Here is a 9,087-nt window from a genome sequence, read left to right on the forward strand (position 1 = left end):
AGAGCCTGCTTCCTCCTCTCTCTCTGCCTGCCTCTCTGCCTACTTGTGATCTCTGTCAAATAAATAAATGTTAAAAAAATTATTTTATACAGGCTTCACTTTTCTTTGTTACATGGACTTTCCATTGTATGTTGTGTAGTACAGCTAGCTTAGACACCCTTCGCTCTTCCCCCTGACTTTTGCTGCTTGGAGTCCAGAGTGGCTCTCACCCTGGTCCTCCAGGGGGAGGCCATCTCAGCATGTAGGATATAGAGCATTATCTTCCCTTTCCCTTCACATCCATCTTGTCAAGGTCCTTCACGACATTTTTACTCCAAATTCTTTCCTTCTTGACCATTCCCCTGGGACTATTGAACTCTGATTCATAACTTATAGTCAGGGCACGAAGGCAGCTTTTCACAAATTCAGGAAGGTTGGCAGTGTTTCCCAAGAAAGGTCCCAGTGAAAGAGCGGTGCAAAGACCCCAAGAGAGAAAAGGGTGTTTTCATTTTATCAAAAATCCTTAAGCACTGATTAACATCATGCTGGGAATTCATCATCACCCAGTGACTTCTGGGTGATGCTGGGAATTCATCATCACCCAGTGAATTCTGAAATATCATAATGTATTCAATTTGAACTCTGTGGAAGCCTTGCCTCTTTCCATGAAAATCCTGAAACGTGTTACTACTTAACAAAAGTTGGATTCATTTTCCAGGAAATTATACCTTTTATTATTGTGATTGTTCATTTAAAAATGATCCCAAGTTTATCTCAAGAAAATACAACTGGTGAAAGGCTCATTGTGTGCTTCCTGAGACTGATCATCACAGCTGCATCCCACAAATTCTCTTAGTCACAATATCATGTCAAGGGAAAAAAAGGAAAGAAAACAAGAATTTAGTGCCTTTTATAATTTCTACAGATAATTCAGTTCAAAATAATTTTATTCTCTTTTAGATAAGATGTTAAAAAATAATAACTCTCTTTCCTCTCTTCGTAATATATTTGAATCATCACTTTTAATTTTCCAAAGTGCTTTCATACCCATTATATCATTTTATGTTCAAACCATAGAATAGAGCAAAAGGAATATTATCTATAGAAGGACAAGGCAAAGGGGCACTAGGAGAACCCCCTAAGTTTACATGGCTACAGAGCTAGGCTAGAGCATTTATTATCACTTCTGAAATTATTTTCTTTAGCCTTCCTATTATTTATTTTTTTTTCTATTTCTACAAAAGGAACCATTCTGCATTCATTCAACAAATATTTGTTGGGCACCTATTATTTGACAGGTCCAGATGTAGGAGGCAGAGATACATTGGTTAAAGACAGATAATTTCTCCATTTTCAAGAAGTATACTTTCTAGTAGGGGAAGAAAAACCAAAGTAGATTTAAAACGAGGAAAGGATTGGATGGTACTAAGTGTTCTGCCGAGGATGGTGTGTTGACAAATGACTGGGCGCCATTTTAGTCTGGGTGGTCAGTATACCACCATTCTCACTGTCCTCAGGATTTGTAACCTCAAGGCCTCTGTCCCTTACAGTTCACATCCTACCTACTGTCATGTCCTATCCTATCACTATACTTAAAAATAACTCCTCCCCGTTTCTCCTCTCCTCTAACCCCACGATTACTCCCTTGACAGAGACCCTTAGCCTCTGTCAGGTGATGTCTCCAAAATTTACCCAGCTGCCTTCATGTCTCCAATCTCTCCCATACAACTTTCCTAGTCCTACCAAACTGATCTTTGCAAAACTCATGTTATGAAACCCATGAACAAAATTTTATTCCAGAATTAACATTCTATCCAATCTGATCCAAACTTCTCTCCTAAATTTATTTCTAAGCAAATGAAACCTCTTACTCTTATTCATGCTATGCTTCCACTTTTCTTCTTCCACACTATTGTCCTTATCACACCTTTCATTTTAGACCCCCAGACCCTCCCAGCCAGTCTCTAAAGCCTGCCAAAGGCACCTGCTCCAGGAATGAATGAATAAATGCATGGATGAATAAAATAGAATCTGGTGACTCCCCTGCTCTGCTTTTGTAACTCAATTAGACTTTTGCCAGTTAGCATACTTCATCTATACTGCCCTTTGCCTAAGTGAATATGATTTTCCTCTACTTCTCCATTGGCACATAGGCTAATTCGGTTCTATAATGTTCCTTATTAGCTCCATCTTGTCGGCTATAGACTTCTGCTCTTCTGCCTTCCTGTCCCCCAGTGCAAAAACAGCTTGCTGCAGTATGATCTCCAGCTGATGGCTCCTGCTCCCCAGGAGTAGGCAATGCTCTGAATTCAGGCCTTTTCTGACAACGTTTTGGGATTTCCATGACACTCGAACAGATCTCTAAATTCATGTCCTTTCAGAACCTTCTGTAGTACTTGTTTTCCTCTTAAGCCGCAGCAAAAGTGCTTTCAAGAGCACCTGAATGAAAGGAAGAAGGGAGCATGGTGCACAGTTTCTATAGGAAATCAATGGCTACTAAAAATATCCCACATGAAATCCCTGAATGAAGCATTCTGAGTCTCAGAAAAAAAGCTTTTGGGGAGCTCATGAGCTTTGGCTGTGAGTCTCATGGGAACAGTTTCCAAAGTGGAGGGTATTTTTCTTTCAGGCAAAGACTTTGCTTAAATTGTGTGGTGCAGCTAATATTTAGATCTCTTGGATAGGTAAATGTTAAATCTGCATAATGCTGTATTCATATAACCACTGAGGAGTGAAGACTCAAGAGGAAAACTTTAATGCCAAAATGGTTGGGAAAATGTCAGTACTTCAGTGGTCGTAAGTGATTGCTGAATGTTGCCACACGTTGAGAACTCAGAATGATAAAAAGTGAAAAAATGTGTACCACAAATACATATAGATTTATGGAGAGTTGATGAGTGTCAGGCTGATTTCTCTCCTGATGATACCCCTAATTTTCATCATGAGCAAAGGAGCTATTGACTGAGGTGACCATTGTTACCAGCCCCTCTTTTCCACCTCCACTATCTCTATTTCCCTAATGAGCTATCTCTTGAAGTCTCCACAATGACTATTTCAAAACATATCTACTCATAAAATCACCTATCCACTTCATTCTCATACCTATCTTCTGCTTTACTGAGAAAATGGGAGCCTTGCCGCAGGAACTGTCTCAGCAGTGTGCTGCCTCACCTGCAATTAGTCCCCCTCCCCCACCAGCATCCATCCTATGCTTCTCTTCTTGTGCAAGAGTTACCCTGTTCCCTACCTAGAGCTCACCTCTCCACCTTTACTCCAGATGCTATCCCCTCATTTGAAGAATACATTTCATCAAATATCCCTACAACTCTTTTTTCTCTTGGATTCTTCCTATCAACATGGGGAAAACACCACTGACTTTTCACACATATTAGACACAATGAAACACAAAAACAAAAAAACACAAAACCCTTTGAAATGCAACCTCTCAAAAGAGCTGTCTATCCTCTCTCATTTTCACCTTCCATTTGCTCCTTATTTCACTGTCATCTCCCCAGTACCCTATTGAAATTGCTGATGCTAAGTATTGCCCTGAGTCTGACTCTCTTTTCATTCTGTACATTTTCTTTAAATAAACTCAAGCAGTCTTCTATTCTTAATTTTCACCTATTTGCTGATGACACACTACTCCTATTTTAATCTCTATTAAAATAAAAAACAAATGGAAACCAGCCTTGAAAATTCCCTGAGCAGACAAAACCAGTTTAGTCACAAACAAAGCTTAATTTTGCTTATTTTGCAAGGCAAACTTGACCTGGGTCATTTCCCGATTATGCCTCTGAAACTTATAAGCAAGACTTAAATTCTTTCCCAAGGTTGATATGAGGTAACAAACAGTGGTTAATTCCTTATCATCTAAGAAAATTCTAATATTATAACCAATCACTGTGAAGATTTATATGGTGATTTCTCACTGTATAACAATATACCCCTGATTCTCATTTGACTTGAGTGCTCTGGGTTTGCAAGCTGTCTTTTGAGTATATGCACAAAAACTTTTACTAATTACTACTTCAGTGATTCTTTGCTTTTAACTCTGTTATTCTGAAACTTTTGACATTTCGTGATACAAGAAGCAGGATCTAAAGAAGATCCCCTGTGACTCCAGGGTGGTGAACCAACAGATGCTGGTACCCACAGAGTCCCCTGAACTCAATGTTTTCTTACCAGCCCTGGAGTTTGAGGGTAAGTCTCCTTGGCCTCCAGATTTGCTCTTTGTGTTTTGAGCTCTCCGACTTTATTTTGCATACCTATATTTTGTTTAGTGAAGCTTCTTGATAAGTCACCCTATTCTGTTCAAAAAAGGGGAAAGCATGTGATTCCTTGTACTTTAGAATAGCTGTTGAAAACAGGACTCCTCATAATTAAAACATTTTAAGGAATCTGCAGGCAAAGATGGGTTCTAGCTGATCTATGGACCAGGATCCTGTGTCTTTTGGAAAAGGGGTAAGGTTTTGACCCTTTTTGGGAAGCTTTAACTTAGATAAGTCCACCTTTAAGGAGCACCATCAAAAAGGGAAGATTCCAAACCTCTCAAAAGACAATGAAATTCTTTAACTGGGATGTAAAAGCTTTTGAAAGGCAAAATGACTCTAAAAACATCTCTCAAAGAATCCTGAGAGCCTGCAAAGAAAAAAATCTTTAGTAAAAATTTTCGGCTATCAAAGTAGGCCATCTGCTAGAAACACAATTTGGATCCAACTATTATTTTGAGTTTGGTACCTAAGATGCAGCTAAAATTTTTAAACAAAAGCTATTAAATCTCTGCATCTGGTGGTATGTTTATGTATGTATGTTATGAATATGTGATGTTCTTCTACATCCAGATAATATTACCAAAATAAATGTTTTAAGAGCCCTATTTAACTGGCTTAAAGAAAACTAAGCATTTATATAAATTAAGGATACTCTCAGAACTATAGAAACTAATCCATACGTTTTCAAGTTCATATGACCGGGATAATCTTTGGTATACAAAAGTTAGTTTAATAAAAGTGGGCATACCTCCCGATTTGTCAACAAGGAAAATAACATAAGATGATGGTTTGCTGTTTGATGTCTAATCCAAGCATAATTATTAAAAGCAAGAATTTAATATATGTAAATAAGAGAACGCTTTATACTAAGTTAAACTGCACAGAGGATATTTATTGAATATCTAAATCATTTCCAAACAAGATAAACATTAAATGCTAGACATCAGTTTTCTTACTTTTGACTTTTTAATTTCTTACCAAAAAAAGTTATTTGGGTCTATTAATAAACATGTTTTGTGCTGTACTGAAAAATTTACTACAAGGAAGAATATACTTCCAGAAACTTGGAAATGTATTTGTAAATTTGCAGATGTACTACAGGATGTTAATATATGATAGTTCACTATTGTTCACTTTGTAGTTTTCACTGGAAAGCAAAGATTACTAATATTTTAAAATTTGTACTCAATATGTAAAAACAAAGCTATTAGAAATAATAAGGGTGAAAGAAAATTACTATACATGAAAAGTAGTTAAGAAGATTTTTTGGATAAGGATTTGGGCATGTATGATGAACATGGGTTTATTTGGTTGATTTTGGTTAAGGGAAAAAATAACTTTGCTCCAAAGTAAAATTATCATTTCAGAATAAAAATCAAAAAAGATAGGACAAAACCTAAATGGATATAGAAAGTTGTAGAAGGTTTGTGAAAAGCGAATTTTGAGAAAGGAATTTTATGTGTGGTCAAGCTAAGATTGGAATGGATTTATTAAGTTAAAAGAAAAGAGAATTTTTATATCAAAAGTATACTGGTGCAGTAATAGAATTTGGTTTTCTCTCTGTTCAAAGGACAAAGATTTTTGTAGATTATTGATCTGCTTTTAATGAGAAACTGTAAACAAAGGTTTTTTTTTTTTCCTTTGCTTTTAGTGTAACCTACCTAGATAACAAAGAGTTTATCTTTTGTCCTTATTAGGTCTTTGATTACTTACAAAAATTTGTCTTCTCTAATACAAGAGCAAAGTTTTTTTTTTTACAACTATTTAACCTTTTTTATATGGTAAATTTCAGAGAAGCATTATCAAATAAGAAATGATGCTACAATTTATTTGGGCAATAATTGTAGGAAATTCCTAAAAATCTGTTCTGTTCTTGTATAATGGTATTTAGGCACAATTTTATTTTTTTATTTTTTAAATTTAATTTAATTTAATTTATTTGTGTGTGTGTGTGTGTGTGTGTTCCAAAATTCATTATTTATGCACCTCACCCAATGCTCCATGCAATACGTGCCCTCCTTAATTCCCACCACCAGACTCACCCATCCCCCATCCCCCTCCCCTCCAGAACCCTCACTTTGTTTCTCAGAGTCCACAGTCTCTTATTTTAAGATGTATGTCACAGAAATTCATTTGTCAATTGCATTGCAATAAGCACTCACCAGATCTTTACCTTACATGGCAACTTTTTAAATGTTTTTCATTTACAGACAGTTATTATTTTACTCTGATGTTTTTGCAGACATGTTCCTATGAAAGTGCTTCATCCTCAGAGAGGTTCATGGAAAAGACTCTGACAAGTACTCTAAAATGCAAGTTTCTGGTAACTTTAAGATTGTAACACTGAACTGGGGTAAAAATTTCTATAGCTGTAATGGAAAGTTGATTAATTTTTAAAACTGCCTACCCAAGATGAAGCAAAACAAGAATTAGGGGTGCCTGGGTGGCTCAGTCCGTGAGTTCAGGTCATGATCTCAGACGGAGTCCCACAGGGGGCTCCCTGCTCAGCAGGGAGTCTGTTTCTCCCGTCCCTCTGACCCTACACTCATACGCGCTCTCTCTCTCTCAAGTAAATAAATAAAAGCTAAAAAAAAGAATTAATTACATAACACTAAATGAACTAATGAAGATATTTATAATTTTTATGACTAAATTTAAAATGTTCCTAATTTTTTAATGTGTTTTCCAGATTTAAAGACCTTCTTTTCTTTTCTTTGAAGCTATCTATAATTTATAGCAATTTTGTAAAGTGTATTGTTGCAACAAAAGGTTGAAATATCTATGTTTTACTCCCTACCTAATCCCTCCCGAATTCAGAAACTCTTATTAAATATTTTATTTTTCATGACAGTATATGTTTTTGCATAAGTTCAGTAAGAACCTGTTCTCTTTGAAAAAGCACACAATTGGACTAGTCCTTGGGTTGGCTTCCTAGTCTTGAGGGGCTTTTGAAAGTCCAGTCTGAGGGGCACCTGGGTGGCTCAGTGGGTTAAAGCTTCTGCCTTCAGCTCAGGTCATGATCCCAGGGTCCTGGGATCGAGTCCTGCGTCGGAAGCAAGTCCTGCTTCCTCCTCTCTCTCTGCTTGCCTCTCTGCCTACTTATGATCTCTGTCTGTCAAATGGATGAATAAAATCTTTAAAAAAAAAAAAAAGTCTAGTCTGAGATTCCTTATTAATCTTTGAGCTTTTTTCCCCCCTTAGAAATGGCTTTCATTAAATTAGCTGATGCTCACATGATATAGAACATAATTTAAGTGAAAACGTACCTGCAACATTGCCACCTGAAATAAAATATCCTCACATTCAGCTTGTCCTAAAGTAATCATGAAGACATGTGATTGTTAATATATCATGCTGTGCCTATGTAAATAACTTTTTAAAATTATAACCCATTTAAGTTATATACTTGGTTCAAATTTGGCTCCTGGGAATCTCTGCTCTGCGGAATTTTTCAATTGTGGGCCATCATATTAACCTCTAATGTATTATCTACTCTAAAGGATTTTAAATGTCTGTTGGCAGTCACTCACGGGCCAGATGGTATCCATCAGGATCCGACAACGGAATGAAATCAGCAATACCTACATCAATGGTGAAGACCTTGACTACCTAGCCCTCCAGCCTGGGGACTCAACTAGCGAGACCATTTGAAACAAATGTTTCAATGTGTGATTCTTCAGCTTGACTACATCAAGGACAGTAGCAGAGAATTATGCTATACTAGTGGCTCATAATCTCGGCCTGCTTTATTATATATGTAGAGGGGTAATTAGTAAAATCAAAAACAGAGACCAGCCTTGATAAGTCCCTGAACAGATAAAATTAGTTTAATCATACCAAAAAAAAAGCCTAATTTAACTTATTTTGCAAGACTAACTTTCATGCTTATGACTCTGAAAATTATAAGCAAAACTTAAACAATTTCCCAAGGTTGACATGAGGTAGCAACCACTGACCAGTTCCCTAACATTTAAGAAAATTCTAATATTGTAACCAATCCCTGGTTTGGTTTGAGTACTCTAGGTTTGCAAACTGTCTTTTAGGTGTGTCACAATAAACTTTTACTAATTACTACTTCAATGATTCATTGGTGATTTACTGGTTTCACTTCTGTTTTTGCTTTCTGTTTTGACATCTCTAATGCAGACCTTCCTTCAAAGCTCCAGATCTGTGTATCCATCCATCCTGGTCATGGATGTACCACTTGGATAGGCCACTACCATATGTACAAAGCTAAACTCGGCAGCTCCTCTCGCCCCACCCCAATTTCTTAGCAAACTGGCTTTTTAACCTCTTTTTTTAATTAGATGACACCACACCTACTGCTCAAGCAAAACACACACACACACACACGCATACACACACACACACACGCATACACAAAACAAACAAAGAGAAAAAACTGGGATCATCTTTGCCTTCTTTCTTCCTCCCTTACTAACCCCACCACTATATGCCATCACCAGGTTTTGCTGATTCAGGACTGAGTTCCTGGAGAATACACCCAAGTAACCCAATATAATACCTCAAGCAGGACCTGCCATAGGGCTCCATGATCAAACACATAAATGTTTATGCAAGAAAATACTCAAATATGCACAATATGCAAGATATATGAAGGTCAATAGAGTGGACCTATGTAACAAGAAATGCAAAGGGTTGTTCTTTAGTCTGAAGTTAATAATAACAGAAGTATGGACTTAACCAAAACATGAAGAACATAAGAAGTATAAACATCTGGTAAATAGAGAAGACTATTTTCCTGCTAATCTCTTTAAAATATACATGATTCTTTAGAACAAGATATCACTTTGTTGGTTTTATGCTATCTGAA

Source organism: Lutra lutra, chromosome 2 (genome assembly GCF_902655055.1).
Source record: "Lutra lutra chromosome 2, mLutLut1.2, whole genome shotgun sequence".
NCBI classification, from domain to species: Eukaryota; Metazoa; Chordata; class Mammalia; order Carnivora; family Mustelidae; genus Lutra; species Lutra lutra.